At 35.3% G+C, this 19,429-nt stretch overlaps 1 protein-coding gene and 1 long non-coding RNA gene across 10 annotated transcripts in view; one reads left to right on the forward strand and one right to left on the reverse strand.

Annotated features, from left to right (window-relative positions):
- ZNF385D (zinc finger protein 385D) overlaps positions 1-19,429 on the reverse strand; it is a 943,735-nt gene that overhangs the window by 164,375 nt on the left and 759,931 nt on the right. The gene's annotated exons all lie outside the window — the stretch shown is intronic.
- The window catches only part of LOC129532715 (uncharacterized), a 115,062-nt gene that overhangs the window by 39,794 nt on the left and 55,839 nt on the right, over positions 1-19,429 (forward strand). Inside the window, exon 2 of one of the 2 annotated variants that reach the window (XR_010132775.1) lies at positions 14,562-14,637. The exons of the other annotated variant lie outside the window; for it this stretch is intronic. This is a non-coding gene — a long non-coding RNA (uncharacterized lncRNA). The remainder of the gene's footprint in view (positions 1-14,561; positions 14,638-19,429) is intronic. 2 annotated transcript variants of the gene reach the window in all.

Here is a 19,429-nt window from a genome sequence, read left to right on the forward strand (position 1 = left end):
AATAAAACAAGGGCTATTAAAAAGTATCTCCAGCAGTTGACTTGCTTTTAATACAGAGTAGGCTATTTTTAATTCCCACCAAATTGCTAAAGCACTAGTTCTCTTTTCTGCATATTTTTTTTTCTCTACTCTGCCTATTTTTCACTCATGGACCTTTCTTAATAAGTTAAAGAAACTAATGTAAAAGTGGACTAAGTCAGAAGCTTGAAACATTTAATAAAGGTCAAGTGTTCAGCAAGACGTTCTCAATTGTGGAGATAAAGGAAGGATAAAGTCAAGGATATCTGATATTTCTAAAAACCTTAAAGATTAAGTCCACCTGAACCACAGGTGAAGCTAAGCCAGCACCATAGAATTTCTCTTAACCATGTAGGTACAGTCACCTTTTGGTTGCATTTTTAACACTTTTATTTATTTATTTATTCATTCATTTCATTCATTCATTTATCCTTTGAGATGGAGTCTCGCTCTATGGCCCAGGCTGGAGTGCAGTGGCGCCATCTCTGCTCACTGCAGCCTCCACCTCCTAGGTTCAAGCAATTCTCCTGCCTCAGTCTCCTGATTAGCTGGGGTTATAGGCACACACCACCACGCCCAGCTAATTTTTGTATTTTTAGTAGAGACTGTGTTGGTCAGGCTGGTCTCAAACTCCTTACCTCGTGATCTGCCCGCCTCAGCCTCCCAAAGTGCTGGGATTACAGGGATGAGCCACTGCACCCGGCCTTTTAACACTTTTAATGTCTACCACATAGAAGCATATATACAATTTATCGAAAAACACAAAATACAGTGCTGTTGGGCGATTGGTGGCTTCCTATATAAACTACAGTATAAACTATAAAAACTAAAATATAAACTGTAACCATTTAAACCACTCTTTTCATGGCCCAAAGGGGTTTGCAAACCCCAAATAGTTTCCCATGAGCAAGCACATTGAGAAACACTGATTTAAGAGGTTATTTTGTTAGAACACTACCTAATACATTTTGTATTTCCCATGCACTTCAAGACTTCCATAGGGGCTCTTAGAATATACTATCTTAAAATAGCTTTTCTAGTTTTAAAATTTTCTTACCAAGGATGCACACATAGCAACAAATACAAGGGTACAAAACAGCTTCAGATGAAGAACAAAACTCTCTAACCTTCCCAGCCCAGAGGTAAATATTTAAAACACTGATTTACTATTAGGACTTTTTTTCTGCTGATTAACATCACAGCTCTAAATAACATGCTAATATATTTAAATCTCTAGGCACTAAGAAAGATGAGAATTTAATATGTATATTCTGTCACATTTTTTGTCTTTTTTCCATACTTTTCTACATAGTCTTTAAAAGTTTTTATTCATTTAAATATTGTATTGTTATGTTACTCTACATAGTTATTTTTATTCATTCAATATAAATATTAAATTAATATTTTCATTTAAATATTCTATTATGTTATAACTATACATAGTATGTTTCCACTTTTATGTTTGGTTCCGTTCATTTGAATCAGGATCTCAAATTCCCTGAAGTTATGCAATTTTTTTCTTTTCTTCTTCAGTTTCCAATTCTCAAATTATTTCAGCTACACTTACACATTTATTTATTTTACTTATTTATTTATTTATTTTTTGAGACAGAGTTTTGCCTGTCGCCCAGGCTGGAGTGCGATGGTGTGATCTCGGCTGACTGCAACCTCCACCTCCCGGGCTCAAGCTATTCTCCTGCCTCAGCCTCCCTAGTAGCTGGGATTTCAAGCACACACCACCACGCTAGGCTAATTTTTGTATTTTTACTATAGACGGGGTTTCACCATCTCAGTTTGGCCAGGCTGGTCTCAAAGTCCTGACCTCAAGTGATCCGCCCACCTTGGCCTCCCAAAGTGCTGGGATTACAGCTGTGAGCCATTGCACCTGGCCCATTTACACGTTTAAATGTTCAAAAACTTTCTGACTGAAATATTCTGTCTTTTAACTGCAACTCCTTGTTCCAGACTTTGTCTGTGAGTGACTTTAAAATTTGAAAGCTAATAAACAACAGTATCAGTTTTAATTTTATTAATATTTTTGTCTGCTGGCTGGATAATGTGACAGAATTAGACTTCTTTTTTACACTTAATCTTAGCCAAAAGGCCGAGAAGCTATTAGACTTCTTTTTTATGCTTTCGATACTACAAATCTTGGCTTGTTCAAAAGGGAATTTTTTAGCTTCAAGCAAAGTAGCTTCTCTTTTCTTTCTTATTATCCATCAGTACTTAAAATTCTGTCTTATTTTTGTCTTCTACATATATAAACCATGTTTTTCTAGTTTCTTTTTCCCTTTATTTTCTACAAATAATGTGTTTTTATCTTGACGTAAAACAGATTTTCCTCTTCTTAGTCATCAGTCACCATGTTTTCAGCCCTACTGGTCCCATGCTTTCTGCCTTATTCATCCATCATTCTACCTGCAGACCCTAATTCTAGACTGTCTCCAGGATCTGACCTCACACTCCTCTAGTTTTCTATTCCATGCACTTCATGTACCCTATGGTTTCTAGAAATATTTAAAGCTTTCATCTATTGGCAATCCCAAACACCTCTGGTCTTTTGCAGCTATATTTCCTTTTTGTATCTCTTTAAATTTAAGAAAATCTCCAGAGAAAAGAGATTGTATGTGTAGAATCTTTGTGCCAGTTTGAAATATAACTAGAGTTATTTCTAAATGTGTTTTAAATAACAAATCTAAAGAAAAGTAATCTTGGTTCCTAAAAATGTATATTCATCCAAAATACCTGACATCAATAAAGTTTGCAGGTAAAGGATTATTGTTGCTCATATTTGACCATAAAAAACTATTCCATTTAAATAATAGGCTTTCTAAGTAACATTTTGCCATCAAGAACATGATTTAGGATCATGTCACTTCCTCTGAAATCTTCTGGGAACTCTTAGTGAGAGTTACTTTCCTTTTCTTGGAATACATAATTCCTTCCATTATGAAAATAATATATGACAGCTAAAACTACATTTTTAGCTTTTCTCTGTTGCTAAATTTCCTTTGTCTTTTAAGTAAACTTTCTAAACCAGTTCTTCAGATCTTTCTGGATAACCATTTGCATTTTGTAAAGGAATCTTGGCTCAAAATAAGCAAACATAAAGAAAGGCAATCACAATAAAGGAAATGTACTAGTACTATAGATTTCTGTTAATTACCTGGCAAAATAATCTGGCTACCTACGCACCTCCAGGATAGTGATGTTAACTCTTAAGAAAAACAAACAAACCGTGGATCAAGTGTCAGTCTACTAAGCCAAATTTCAAACTACTCCAAAACATTCCACAGGAAAGGGCCATATACTGCATAACACGCCTTGGCAAGAGTTCCCATAGCTGTTTTCACTTTATCATATAAATCCACAAAGGAATACATTAAAGACAACACATGGTTCAAATAGGTGATAAAGGGGATAGCTGAGCATGGAAAAATGGAGAGATAAAATTGGTCCTAAAGCAATAAGGTATCCTGGCCTGGCACAGTAGCTCATATCTGTAGTCCTAGTACTTTGAGAGGGTGAGGTAGGGGAACTACTTGAAGCCAAGAGTCCAAGACCAGTCTCGGCAACATAGCAAGACCCCATCTCTACAAAATTAAATAAATATATTTATTAATTATAAATATAAATACATACACACACACACACACACATTTGGGCATGGTGGCACGCACCTGTAGGCCCAACTACTTGAAAGGCTAAGATGAGAGGATCACTTAAGACCAGTGGATTGAGGCTGTAGTGAATTATATTTGTGCCACTGCACTCCAGCCTGGGTGACAGAGGGAGACTCTGTCCCTAAGGGGAAAAAAAAAGAAAGTATGTTGGAATACAAATATTGAGGTGGGTAGGCCTGTATTGGCCTTCCAGAATAGTGCATCCATTACTGTTTTTATCTTGAAAAAGACTACTGGGAAGATTAAATGAAATAATATAAGCAAAGTACTTGAAGCCAGGCATGTTCAGAATCCATAATGGTATTGCGGTTTTCAGACACCATTATCCTTCAGATACTGAGGGCCAAATAAACAGGAGAAGTTATTAGACTCCTATGCTGTATGTCCAATGCTTATGGTCATGATGAAATATATAATCATTAGAATATTCTATATTGATTGTAGAGAGATTAGTTAATATAGTAAAGAAATGAAAAGACAAATTGAGGAGGTTGGGCAGTTTGATAAAGTTGTAAGGAAGAAGCTGACCATGTAGGCTTGCAAGAAGGATGGAATTCAGTCAGTGCTGACAAGCGGGAAGGATGCTGTCTGCATGGACAGAAGATGTTTCCTGCATCTCTGCGGAGTTTTGTTCAAGGATGGATACGTAACCTAACTGGGCAGAAAAAATAATGCAAAACAAGTGGTTCTGACCTTCAGAAAATAACCCAGAGTAATGAAGGGTAGACAAAAACATAAATATATTTTAATTAGAATTAGCAAGTATTGAAATAAAGACATAAGTTAAGTACTTGTGAACAGAGGAGAGGGGTTGTTTACTCAGTTTGTGGGCATCCTGGAAGACTTCAAATGAGTGATAATATTTGAGCTGGATGAGTAGGAATTATTTACTTAGAAAGGAGAAAATGATAGAACAGAAACACCCATGTAAACATATACCCATGTAAACATATGAAAGAATGTTATGTCAGTAAACATTTAAAATTTTGGTATGAATGGAGAATTGTATATCTGGAAGAGATGAAAGTGGCAAGATAGATTGGGACATGCAGATGAATTGTCCTGTGTGCTGTGTTAATGAATTTGGACTTTTCCCCTTTTAGCAATGTTAGGTTAAAAGGAACATTCAACTCAAATGTATACATAAGAAAGTTTGTATTTTAGAAAAAAATAATTTGGACAAGAACTTGAAGGAAGAAAGTCAATCTGGAGTCAAAAAGACAAGAAGTTTCGTTTTGTAATAGTCCAGCTGAAAAATACAGGACATAATTCAGCCTGTAGCAACTGGAAGACTGAAGGAGAGACTGGGGACATTTTTAGGACACAGGCTTTTAAGTCAGCATTACCTATTTGAAATAAGGCCCCAGGCTGAATGAATAGTGACAACGCAGACCATCATATGAATAAAGGAAGAATGGCAAATTTTAGAAGGATGTGTAGACAAGGGAATTAGTTCATATTAGGAACATTAAATTTTATATGCTTTTAGCAGGTTTATGAGATGTGTAGTAGATATGTAAGAAATTTAAGGTTGAAGAGTTTTAACATGTGTTCAGTGTTGAGGTTAAATATAAGAATTATTGGTATAACTGAAGACATAAGAGTGAATGATATGGAACAGACTTTGAGTAACGTTAGAAGAAACAGGGCTACCATTCCTGGGAAAGCACTGATGTTTTCAGGGATGGCAGAGAAAAAAGATCCAACAAAGGAGCCTGAAGAGGTGAGAGTGGGAGGAGAAATAGGAGAGAATGGGACACATATCTAAAGGGAAAGAGGACTGAGAAAAAAGGGATTATCAGACAGGCCAATTTCTGTGCAATTTTTGAAGGTTTTTTAAAAGGTAGGTTCTATTATCTCCTTTGGATGCCCAATTTTAGTGCCCATCAGTTTATAATGACTACATTATAAGCATGTAGTCCATGGCAGGCACTGTGACTAAGCCTGAGGATAAAAAGACAGGATAAAGTTCCTGGTCTCAATGAGTGTGCAGTCTAGTGGGGATGACAAATGTATGTAGAGATAAATACCACAGAACACGATATTATGATAATTGCTGTAAAACAGAATCATAATTAGAAACACAAGGGAGGAAATAATGTTGTCGGGGATGGGTCATAATAAGGCTTTATAGTGGGAGAAAAGTTACAAGTTAAGAGCAAAGTTGTTTTCCTCAAGCTTTCTCAGTAGTTTTATTGGGTTCAACTTTTAAGACTTTCATCTCATAGCTAAATGGAAAATTTCTGATTAATTACTAGCTGCTTTCAAAAATTTACCTTTATTTACAAATTCATATTTTATGATTTAATTTTTAGAATGCATAATGTTAATGTGTAAAGACCTCCTGATTTAATAGAAGAATGTATGAAAAATTTAACTATGTCTGTAAGAATAATAAGCATTTAGCAAACAGTATATAACCTTACAGAGATAACATATACAATATATATAAAGACATTAAAGAAAAAACTAAGACATATATTTATGGATAGAAACATTAAAAATAATTTTTAAAAGTCTGTTTTCTTAAAATTTATAGAGTAAATGCCATGTGAATAAAGTATAATATGATTTTTCATAAGGCTTGATAGCATAATTCTAAAATTTACATAGGAGAGGAAGTTATCAAGAATAGATAAACCACCCTTAAAGAATGAGAACATGTAGAGGCCATGACCTACTAGACATCGAGCCTTATTTTATAGCTATGGATTAAGTTACTGGCACTCACCCAGAGAAAAAGAAATAGGCCACTCCAACAGATCTGAAGCCTACAAGCAGATCCATTTTCAAATGTAATATGCTCATACGTCCACTCACTCAATTAATATTACTGAGCATTTATTATGTGCTAGGCATTTTTCTAGGTTTTGGGGTTTCAGCAGTAAATAAAACCAACAAAAATCATTTTCCTGATTGTGTTTGTGTTTTAGTAGGAGAGAGACGACACAATAAGATAAATAAGACAAGTATACACAAATTCAAATAGTCACAAGAGTATTGGAAAAAATAAGGGATGTGGTATTGGAAAAGTATTGAATTTTAGATATAAATGGCCATATGTGGCCTCACTGAAAAAAATGACTTTAGAGAAAAAGGCTGAAGGAAGTACAGAAGGGAGCATGTCGCTGTCTGAGGGAACAGCACTTCAGGCAAAGGCCAAAGCAAGTGCAAAGACCCTGCAGTCGGAGTTTACCTGAGGAAGATATGTCATTGTCATTCAGTGGAGACAGAAAAGACAAATCAATGAATGAGCTGGGACAATTGTTTACTCTTAAAAATAAAGAAATGAATTTTGTACCCTATACAAAAATTTCTAGTAGATCATAGACTTAAATGCGAAAAGCAAAATTTTTACCTTATAAGAGTAAAGAAAAATATTTTAATGGCCTTACTGTAGGAAAATATTTTTTACATAAGACAAAAAAAGCTTGCAACAGCTTTGAAACTAAGGACATTTGTTCATCCAAAGTCACTGTAAAAAGAACAAAAAGACAAGTTACAAATATGACAAAGGATTAATATCCTTCAAATATAAAGAACTCCAACAATTCAGTAAGAAAATCATATTCTAAGAGAAAATGGATATTTCACAGAAAAGGAAACATACCAATAAACATAAAATTCTTCTTAGTATCTAGGATATTTAGTGAAAAAAAATCAAAATTACTTTTGGATTCTACTTTTCATCTGAAAGATTTACATAGATTTAAAAAAATGTATAACAGTAGCAACCACTGATGAAGATGTGGAGCAAAAAGAACTCTTATACATCTAGGTGGGAGTAAAAATTAGTAGCACTTTTTGGTAACTTCTACTGAAGTTATGATCCTAGTACTATAAGACCCAGCAATTTCTTTTCTAGGTAGTAGACTGTAAAGACTCATGCAGCTGTGGACAAGTAGGCACGTGCAAGAGCATTATTAACAGAAGTCTTTGTAACAGCAAAAGCATGGATCCGGATATCCATCTACAGTAGAATAGACCTGTACCCTATGGTCTATTCACACAGCAGATTAGCTACACAGCACAATAAGAAAAGAGTGCAGCTAAATGTGTCAACGTGGATGGATCTCAGACACATAATAGGGAGTGGAAAAATAAGTAATGGGAGGTTACTATGTATATGTATATGCTATGATATTTCATAATAAAACATTTTTTTATTGTGATTACTTCTGACAGAGAGGCAAGGGGATATGACCAGCAGGGAGAAGCACAAATTATTTTAAAAGTGAAAGATAATGTTTAATTTTTTAAGTTGGGTATGAGGTACATGTTGTTTATATTACATTATGCTTTTATAATTTACATATATACTTTGTATATTTGTATACATCAAATATTTTATTGAAGAAAGCAAAATGAGAATTTATAGAATAATATAACTTTATAATGAACGTTTGAAAATTATACCATAAAAAATGAATTACATTGTTTTTATCTGTTGAATTTTCATCCTGAAAAATGGCCCAGACAACCAATCATTTAGTATAGTCAGAATTAACAAAGTGGAGGCAGTGAGTGTTCTTTCTTCTTTTCTTCCTTTCATTTGTTGGTGGGAGATGAGCGGAGGATGTAGTATTAAACCCCAAAATTCCTATAATAGCTGTCTAACGCTACCTAATCAATGAGAAACCCTAAAACATAAATATTCAAATTAATCTCATTTCCATTATATTTTTTAGAAAGTAAATTAAAATATTAAATATGTATACAGCATCTTTATATTACATGCTGGACCTGGTAACCGAAAATAAGTATGAAAAATGTTTCAGGCCAGACGCAACTTCTCACTCCTATACACTCAGCACTTTGAAGGCCAAGGCAGGAGGATCACTTGAGCCCAGAAGTTTGAGACCAGCCTGGGTAAAATAGCAAGACCTTGTCTCCCCCCCAAAAAAATTAAAAATTAGCTGGGCATGGTGACATGTGCCTGTAATCCCCGCTACTTGGGAACCTGAGGTATGAGGATCACTTAGCTGGAGTGTTCAACCTGCAGTGAGCCAATATCATGCCACTACACCTCAGCCTGGGAGACAGACCACATCTCAAAACAAAAAAACAAAACAAAGTTTCATGAGGTTCCTCATACTTTCTTGGAGTTAAATTATAATCAACAAAAATTCCATATTATAATTTTTTTTACAAGTGCCCCCTCAATAAACAAAATAATTTCACAATATTATATTTTATGTAACCAAAAGGAAATGAGGAGTCTGTTTGTCCCGCTATCACTTAAATACCTCTCAGGAGGGGGGAACATCAGTGAATGGTTAGCAAAATAGAACAAAGTGAAAATGAAATTTAATAGACTTCCAGAATCATTATTCACCAAGATTTACCTTTAATGAGTTGATTATAATGATTAATTACTATAATAATTAACGTTCAGTTTTAAAAGTCAATATTTTAGTCCAATATGAATATAAATTAATTTACTAGGTATCATAAATATTTGCTACATTGTCCTCACAAAGAGAAAACCCACATGCAATACATTTAGTATGTATTAACCTGCTTAGGGTCACACCCTGAACCTCCATTTAGCAGGAAGCACTCCGCTTCTGAAGTCCTAAACTCATTCACTCTGTCCACAAGCTTCTTTGAGTTACAGTCTGCTTTTTTATCTCACTATATAATGTTTTTAGCCTCATTCAGAACAGTTTTTTTCCAGTTGTAATTCCTTCTCCAATATCTAGCCTAGGAACCTTTGTCTTTCATACCAATGGCTTTCATATTTCAGTTGCTCCACTATACTTCCAGCATATTTTTGTTTAAACTTTTCCATCATAGATCAACCAAACATCTGACTTCTTAGCTATTCATATTATTACAGTTCATCTTTACTGGCTGTTCAAACCCAATACTCCCGTTACTAGCAGTGAGATATGTTAGTTAATCTCTTTAAGCCTGATTATTTATAAATGAGATAATAACATGTGACATATAGGCATGCTGTGGCGATTAAGTGAGATTATATTTGCAAAGGACTTAATTACTATAGTTTCTGGCATAATTTTGTCATAATTATGATTTATGGTTATTAGTTGTTTTCTTGACTTAATCTAAACCAAACACCTATGTAGATTTCCTGCTGGTTTCCACATTCTTGCTGCTTTTCTGTAAGATCTTTTATAAGATATGGCTCTTCTTCCCATCACTTGAATGATACTGTTCTTCAGTATTCCATCTGTATTCCAATCTGATGATTTATTTATCTATTGTGATTTAGTATTCTTGTGAAAGGATACTACTTTTTGAATCATAAACAAACAGCAAGAGAAACAAGTTAATGATTGCTACAGATGGCAATATATTGATGTGTTTTGCATTACCCTCTTCTAATTGTGTTCTCTACAATAGGATTTATATTTTCTCATAGAGCTTTTCCTCCTTAGTAATTTTGTCTTCATGGCAAAAAAAAAAAAAAAACCAAAAACAAAAAAAAAACAATTATTGCATTATGTGTAATTTTCTGCTCTTTGAAAAAGAGAACAAAAAAAATCTATCTGCAGTAAAGCTTAGGTTTGCTCAAACTCCCATTCTCAAATCAGATCGTTTAGAGGAGAAAGGAATGGCAACTTCTATTTTAGGAATTTGAATCCCAGCAACAGGTACATTTCAAGAATAAAACCTATTCCATTTTCTTCTAAGTAGAAAACAGTTAGAATCTGTCAAACAAAGTACAAAACTTCCACAAGGGAAAAGCATTCTAGAACATAAAGCCATTCATTGATCCAAATCAAATGAAAAGGTGGTGGATCTCTTAAGCAGGCCCTTGTTTTAACATGTTCTATTCCCTACACCTGCTACAGGGCAGCAAGGGCTGAAATATGCCCTGCACAGCAAGCTTCTGACCGACTTGACTTGGAAATGACATCATGTGTGGCAGATCCTTGCGTGACCTCAGAGCATCCTCCACACATCTACAGCCACCCGGGAATAATAGCTTCAGGTCACCAAATGCCTTTTCCCCGGCTGCTGTGTGTCATGCTTGTGCTCATCTTTCTTTTCTGGTCACTCCCAACTAGTCCTGCTTGAGATCTCTCAACTCAACTCACTTATTGTTTTACAATGAGGACTCTGGCTATCTATCTTTAAAGGAAGGAGCTTGGATGTGATGGCCAAGGGTCTGGGTTTTCTCCATCCTTCCCTACCTCTCCTAGCTTCAAGGCTGCCGTTAGCAGTTATTCTACCTCCCAATCCATTGCCTCACTTCCTAGACAAATCTTTTTTTCTTTCTGTCTTCACCCTTGAACCAGATCCAACTCAGGGCCAAAACATTAAAAACAATTTCTGAAATGGAAATGGCTCTTACTCTATCCTTTGTGGACGAAGTTCCATGATTAACATATTTTCTATACGAGTTTTAAAAAGAGAAGGCTGAGGAAGGGGCAGAGAAGTAAATAAAAGCCTTTTGCCATCTCTTGCCTTTAGTATTAGTAGCAAATCTTTCTTTCTGAACACAATCCCACCTTACTCAAACATGTGTGTGAGCACACACACATGCCAATATGTACACACAATGCATTTTAAAAACATGAAAAGGGTTTATTTTCCTTCTGGATTTTCTAGATATATATTATAGAAAACAGGAAAGGGGTTTATTTTCCTTCTGAATTTTCTAGATATATATTATAGACTTTTTAAAAAAATTACAGTGAACAACAGGAAAGAAAACGTAATCTGAAACCATGGCAATAAAAAGAGGTTAAAAAAAAAATAAGCTAGCCCTAAGAAACTGTTGAAAAATAAGAAAAAAGAGGTTCTTGGGGAGGCAAAAGAAGTGTCAGGGCACTTCTCAGAGCCAAGAGGCTTTCTGATGGATTTATCCCACCACAAAGACCCAACTCCACTGCTGCTTCCTGTCTAAATCCTGGCTTCCCAGAGCAAAGCTTGACCTAGTAATGAGTGGTTATGCTGAAACAGTTAAGGCAGTTTAACTACCAGCAGACAGTAGACGCACAGCTTTTCACTGGAGTTGCTGACCCACAAGAACACAGGGAATGAAAGGCAAGAAGCAACTCTAGCAGATAGGGCTCTTTTGCATGATGGAGTTGGTCCATTCAGGCAATTCTAAAAGTTGTTCTTTTATCAATTAAAACCATAGGGGTTTCTGTATAATGCTTTACACCAGACCTGCCAAGATCATTCACACTTACTTTGCAGCATCCATTTGTTCTCTGGACTTCCCATGGTTGTAGAGCTAGCTAATAGATGGGGTCTGTGTATTTTAATTTAAAACAGCCCTGTCTTAGGTCTCACTCCCCAGAAGCTGACTCTGAGACAAAGATTGCACCGTGCAAGTAGTTTTTAATGAAATGCTCCTAGGAAAGACTAGTACACTTGAGGAGCTAGAACAGGGATAGGGAAAATGCCAGTCGACAGAATGATTTCAGGCCCAGGCTGTGGAGAATGGCTTCAGCCTGATCCCACAAGGGCTGGAAACAAAAGTACATCAAAGCCCGGAAAGGGGCACAGATATTGTAAACGGGATTGTGGGGGCCTGAGTAGATAACTGATGGTGTCAACTAAAGGCCCTTTAAGCAGACATGACCCAGCCACCGGGAATTTAAAGCTTGGTAATCAGTCTGATGTGAAATATACGCCAATCCTAAATTTTAAATTGCCCTGTGCCTTGCGCCAAACAATTTTTAAACTTGTCAATAAGTTTAATCCTATGTTTATTCATAATGTTATTCATATCTGCTGGCCATGACCCATAAACCCATGACCTGGGATATAACTTCCCTTTATAATGAGCTACTGAACCCATGATAATTATAAACACATTTTTAAAAACACATGGACATATACACACACCTATGTATTATATAGTCAATCAAGTAAAGTACAAAATTAAACTGCGCATTTGCTATCGCAGGTAAAACCAATAGTTAATTAAATGCTGTTTTTTCTTTTTATAACCAGCATTAACGAGTTGTGACATTTTCCAGCCCAGGCTTAAAAAGATTATTTGTCTTAATAGAACTTAAACTGGGAAAAGGAACCTGTAAAACATGCTTACCAGTGCTCACATACATCAGGGAACTACTGAGTTTTATCAGATATCCATCAGACCCCACCCAGTATTTCTCCCAGGGACAAGAATAAGTTTGGTTCTTTGTTGTTCAAGATCCTATAAATGCCTATAGTGGAGACTTTTCACCTTTATTCAGTTCTTTACTTCAACCTCCAAGCGAGCCCTATTCACATATAGGTCTTCACTCTGGCACACCTGGGAGACAGAAACATATATAACTGCCATTCTCATTATATATATTATTATATCCCATTATATATGTATGTATTATATCCCATTATATATAACATATGCTTTATATATGTACTAATGTACTATATATGTAATATGTATACGTAATATATAATTATATATGTTTATGTAATATATATGTATGTAATATATACATAGTAGGAAAACAGTATACCTACTATGTGAGCAATGTTGAATACCAGACCATCTCTAGAAATTGGAATGGACTGATACTTAGTTTACTATTTTTTAATTTTTCTCTTCTATCCCAGGACTCCATGTTCAATGTGATCTAGCCAAGGGTAGCACTTACTATCATGGAATACATTGTTTTCAACAGAATCACATTTTGTCCAAGTGATTTTTGAAGAGCAGAAATAATGATAAAGCTCTCTTAGTGAAGCAAACTAAAACTGTTTTGAGACATACAACTTCTAGTCCAAGAAAGGCAAAGTAAAGTAAAGAAGATAGTCACGAAGGGCTAGAGTGATCTTTCATGAATACCAACTATATCATATGTCAGCCTCCAATCCTTCATTTCTATGTGGTTTTCTAAAACAAAAAAAAGCACAATACCTAATGCTTACTTAAGTCTCTTTAATCTAGAAGCACAAGTATCAATGCAATTTCACAATGCAAAGGCATTTTTATTTTTCAGGTGGTAAGAACCAGCAATTTAACAGCTTTGTCTGAAGCATAATGAACATTTAGTTGCTGAAATTCATAGAAACTCTTTGTCCATCACCTTTTAACTAAAAGAAAAAGATAATACAGGAAAGAAAGTTATCCAAAGTTTGTCAGCCAACTCTGAATTTCAGTTTTCACAGCAGCAAGGAGGGAAGAGGATTAGAGTCAGAAGCAATTAGTGCCAAGCACTTCAGTAATTTTATAACACAAAAGGATAAATAAAATAACAAAGCCAAGATTAGAAAGTTACAAACCACACTATTCAGTTCACAGAGCTGAAGATACTTGTAAGAGTGAGAACTTACTGTTCTTCAGAGATTCCGAGTCTCATTTCTTCAGAGATTCCGAGTCTCATTTTCAAATAGTCTACAAGCTGAATGACACAGGCAAGAGACATATTCTTTATCTGTCAAATATATTCTCATTTTTTGAGGTGATGTTATGAGGAAATGAAAGCCTAGGGGTGCAAGTAGTTTTATTTATTTATTTTTTTAGAGACCGTCTCTTGCTCTCACCCAGGCTGGACTGCAGTGGACTCAGGCAATCCTCCTGCCTCAGCCTACTGGACAGCTAAGACTACAGGCAACATCACGCTTGACTTTTTTTTTTTTTTGGTACAGTTGGGGGTCTTTCTTACTGTGTTGCCCAGGTTGGTCTCAAACTCCTGGCCACAAGTGATCCTCCGGCCCCAGCCTTCCAAAGTATTGGGATTACAGGCATGAACCAATGCAGCTGGCCACAAGTAGTTTTAATTTCCCTTCATGCTCCTGAGGATTTGGGTAACTGCCATACCTATGTTTTCTCTTCTCTCCATAGGTAAGAAATACTGTCAAAGTTAATGGTGGAGAGGAAAGGAGGTCTTTATGACATTCCTTGGCTTCTCCCTTCACTTTCAGGCCTGAAAACAACTAACTCAGCCTAAGAATGCATCTGTCTGCTAATTCACTTTGAAGAAGTTGCAAGACAGAAAAGGTATTTATAATTAAATAGTATATTTTTAGATTTGAAAAAAATACCACTGACCGAAAACCAAGGCATTTTATCTAAATAGGGTTTGTTTTAAAAATGAAGCTATGTTTTAATATAAGGTTTAATCAACTAATTATAATTTACAACCTAATTAATTAATTGCTTCATTTTCTTCCTTGGTGGGGACACTCATAGGATTATTTTCAAGTAGTATTATCATGTGACTCGAAGATCTATAATTTATACCACATTGGTATTTATTAAATAGAATAAGCAATGTTCCTGCAACTATTTTCAACGTATGTTAAAAACTGTTAATTCAAAAAAAAGAAAAATAAAAGAATGCACAAGAAAATGAGCCATGATCTCTACTTCCACAAAACTTGTAAATATAATGAATGGACACCCAGTATTGGTAACATACAAATGAAATGGCACAGGAATTTATAAAGGAGAAAGAGAGAATGAGAGTGATTTTTGACTGGTGGAAAGAAGGAAGACTTAAATGGAAAACAGTTTTAAAGCTCAGACTTGAGAATTAGGTAGGACCATAAAAAAAATGGAAGGAGTGGTGTGAGGCACATACAACAGGGCAATTACACGTGAAAATAGATGGAATGTGAAAGATATAGAGGCAAGAAAGCATTTTCAGCCAAATGGGGGTTTTGTGATTTATCTGGAACATTAAGTAGGAGTGGGTGATAAACATAAAAAGGTAGTTTTAAGATAGCTCACCAAACATCTTGAGTGTAATTTTGAATGGGTGGAAAATGGCATCATGGACAGTCTTTAGAAGGTGTAATCCAACCTTCATCTGGAAAGGTAGTTAAATAGGGAAGAATGAAAAAACACAGGGATCGCTTCTGTATGGCAGTGATCCAGGCAGCACTTAATGGGTGTAGAAAAGCAAAAGATGATCTGACAGGATGATTGAGATTACAAAGAAGAAGTATTAAATGGAATTAATATTTACTGATTTACAATGCTACCTTAAAGGAAACTACTACTTTATAGAATACCTATAGCAAACACATTTCTAATAATTCATAAGGGGCTGAATCATTTATCATAGGAGATAACCATTAGAGTCTTAGAGAAACCAGTCCTGCAAATAAATGCTGATGTTTTCATCATTTTCAAAGACGGTATCTATAAAGATATACTTAGCTTAATACATATATGGGTAAAATTATACACATATATCTCATTTCTGATTTATTTTCAGAGTTCTAGATTTAAAATAGTGTTTCAAAAAGGTAAGGATAAGCAGTAGATCATAGGTTACATGCATGTAGCTTTTAGCCTAATGAGTGAAAAATCCACAATAATAATTTTAGAAAAGAAAACATAGAAGCATTTTAAAACTTGTTCATTAAAAAAATTTAGGAAAAATTGCTGTCAAGCAATACAAAACATATTCCCAACTGGAACATCATATGTGAGTAAACCATATTATTGGACTGTAATTGAATTTAATGACTGACAGTGAAGCAATATCTTTGTTCAAAACTGAAGAAAGTGAGATTTCTGCCCAACAGACAAAAGGCTAGAGTCTCAAAAAATATCTGTCAACTTGGATACTGAGAGAAAAAAAATGACTCAAGATTTCAAGCATAAATTTATGTCTGAAGTAATTTTTACTTTAAACCACAAATTAGGTACTGTGACTTAAATAAAGGAAATAAATATCTGAGGACTTGATATGGGAATGCTAATTTCTAACACAAAACACCCAATGAGTTTCACGACATATGTTCTCATGACCTCTCAGGTAATTACCAAAATTAATCTTATTTACTCAATTTTTAAATGATTCCAGAGAAGTTCACCATTCCCTTATGATCAGAAAAATGTTACATTGGGATCATCTCCATGCCTGAGCTGAATGGAACAACTAGGTGTCTTTAGGTCTCCCTGCCATGTTTGAAACTGCATTTATAAAAATGGCTGAAGAGATTTCCACTAAAACAGTAGTGACTTCCAAATAAACTTCAAATCACCTATTTTTAAATGTGAATCTGGTATCACCTATAAACTTTTCTACAGGAGGTTACCAAAATGCAAATGCCGTTTCTCATTGCAGACTAACTTTGTTACAGACTGACATCCAGTCCACTCTCAGCAAACAGAGGGGAAGCCATTTGATCAATTTGGCTGAACTATTTTTTGTATATGTGAGGATAACAGAGTTGAAAAAGGATTCCAGAAAGATCTTTTGAGGGATAAATCAAAATCATAGTGTTTGGCAAATACCAAATACTGAAGACATACTACTGCAGGAATGAATGAGGTGTGGTATAAAGAAATAAAAACATGAAACGTAAAGAATTTCTATTTTATACTTTTAAAATAAAAATTTTTCCTAAGTTGCCAAAACACTTTTTCCAAAGTTTGCATAGGAGACAATTTCTCCAGGTGAATGGTAATAGCTACTATTATTGAAAATCTGCCATGAGCTAATCCTTTTGCTGATTATAATCGTGATCCATAGTATAAACATGGAGTTTGGTGTTATTCTTCCTGTTAAACAGATGAGGCAAATCATGCCTGGAGAGGTTATTTCCTTAAAAGCACTAGGATATGTAGGATAAATAAGCCGATAAGAAGGTACTTTAGTTGAAAGAAAATAGGAGAATAGTCTGAAGATTTAAAAATCTCCAAGAAGCCACTTGTATTTTGATAAATATATGTGACCCTTCCTTCCTCCCTCCCTCCGTACCTACGGAGACTGGACTGCACTGGCAGAGGACACTCCTGTCGTAGGCATGTGGACCAGAGCAAGTCCATCATCTTGAATATGAGCTGGGTAAAATGATGTTGAGACCTACTGGGCTGCATTCCCAGATGGTTAAGGCATTCTAAATCACAGGATGAGATAGGTGGTCTGCTCGGGATACAGGTCATAAAGACCTTGCTGATGAAACAGACTGCAGTAAAGAAGCCGGCTAAAACGAAAACCAAGATGGCCACGAGAATGACCTCTGGTTGTCCTCACTGCTACACTCCCACCAGTGCCATAACGGTTTACAAATGCCATGACAATGTCAGGAATTTACCCTATATGGTCTAAATAGGGGAGGCATGAATAATCCAGCCCCTGTTTAACATAATAAAGAAATAACCATAAAAATGGGCAACCAGCAGCCCTCAGGGCAGCTCTGTCTATGGAGTAGCCGTTCTTTCATTCCTCTACTTTCTTAATAAACTTGCTTTCACTTTATGAACTTGCCCTGAATTTTTTTGTTGCACGAGATCCAAGAACCCTCTCTTGGGGTCTGAATCAGGAGCCCTTTGTTGCAATACTCCCATTATCAGTGATAGTTTTATTGAACAACATTGAAGAGATGAGCAATTTGTGTTATAGCCACCAGAAAGGTTAAACGATGCCTCTCAATAACATCTGAAAACCCCAGAACAAGACCGCACTCATTAATACTAGTCTTAATTAAAACAAGAAAAAAACAGCTTTTAGCCTTAGCACTCCATATTGCTGATTCTGCCACTACTCATGCAGAACATCAAGTTGGCCTATTCACGATTTAGTCTTGAATGCAAATTTAAAGCTGATATCATAAGATATTTGAAGGAAGCTTTCAAAATACAAGACAGACCTAACAAAACAAAAAACACACAGAGATGAAATACAGAGGAAACAAGCAGTGCAGGTAACAAAAAAATAAGATAACAGTGTATTCATAAAAATAGAAAAGGATAGCTGATGAATATCCAAAAGAAAAAAAGCTCTGAGAAATTATAAATATGAGAGTATATACATAAAAACAGGTTTTAAAGATAAACTTGAGATTCTCAAATTTAAAAATAAAAAATAAGTCAAAGGGATGAATAGATTAAAAGATAATGAAATTAAAGATTAATTCTAGAGAGCTGTCTTCTGATTAATGAAAATTAAAGAAAAAAAAATCCTGACAAAATTTGCATGGAAAGTTGTGGTAGAAGCCTATGGAACACTTACTATTTTAATAATACTCCTAATGAATAATTCATAATAAAAATAATGTTCTTTTTTCAAGGAGGTTTTTATTTTTCACTGTGCATGTGAATCACTTTAATAACAATTAAAAATTATTTGAAACTTCACAATTTTAGGAAACAAGGTTGAACCCATATACTCCACTTGGTGGGTCACCAAATTATTTAGAAAGTCATACCTGTGACCAGTTCCTCAAAAGATTTCTTCCTTTATAAAGCAGATGTTAAACCATAGGCCAGGACAGATCTGAATTCTTCCTGCTGACTCATTTGCATGAATGAAGTAAAACAGTCAAAACCGCAAGAAAGATAAAAACTCCAGCTAATGAGGCCATTTGTGCAAATTCATTAGCATGAACACTTCCAATTGATTAGCACAAAGTGTTACAGGGAAACCTCAGGAGTAAAAAGTAACACAAGATTGTAGGCTGCTGTCCCAAGATGGAGAAAATCCCTGGGGATGAGGCACTGGCGCGTTAAGCATATGGCCTCCTTTGCTAATAAAAGTCTAAAAAGAAACAGCTACCAGAGCAACTTCTTCGCTTTTATAAGGTTGCTAGAAGTGAAATCATCTAAGGAAAGCAAATTTTACTGCTAATTATTTGTAAAATGTTACCATTATTTGATAAATGATCACCACACTTCTCTTGCTCACAAACACCCAAAGATGCCCTGCTCTGTGCCATGCAGGTAACTTTTTCGTTAGTGATAAAGTCATCGTCACCCTTTGAGATGATTTTAGCAGTCCCGCCCCCTGGAAGCTTGAGCTGATCAGTGGATACCTTGGTGGTGAGGTGCTCCAATT

Source organism: Gorilla gorilla, chromosome 2 (genome assembly GCF_029281585.2).
Source record: "Gorilla gorilla gorilla isolate KB3781 chromosome 2, NHGRI_mGorGor1-v2.1_pri, whole genome shotgun sequence".
Classification (NCBI taxonomy): Eukaryota; Metazoa; Chordata; class Mammalia; order Primates; family Hominidae; genus Gorilla; species Gorilla gorilla.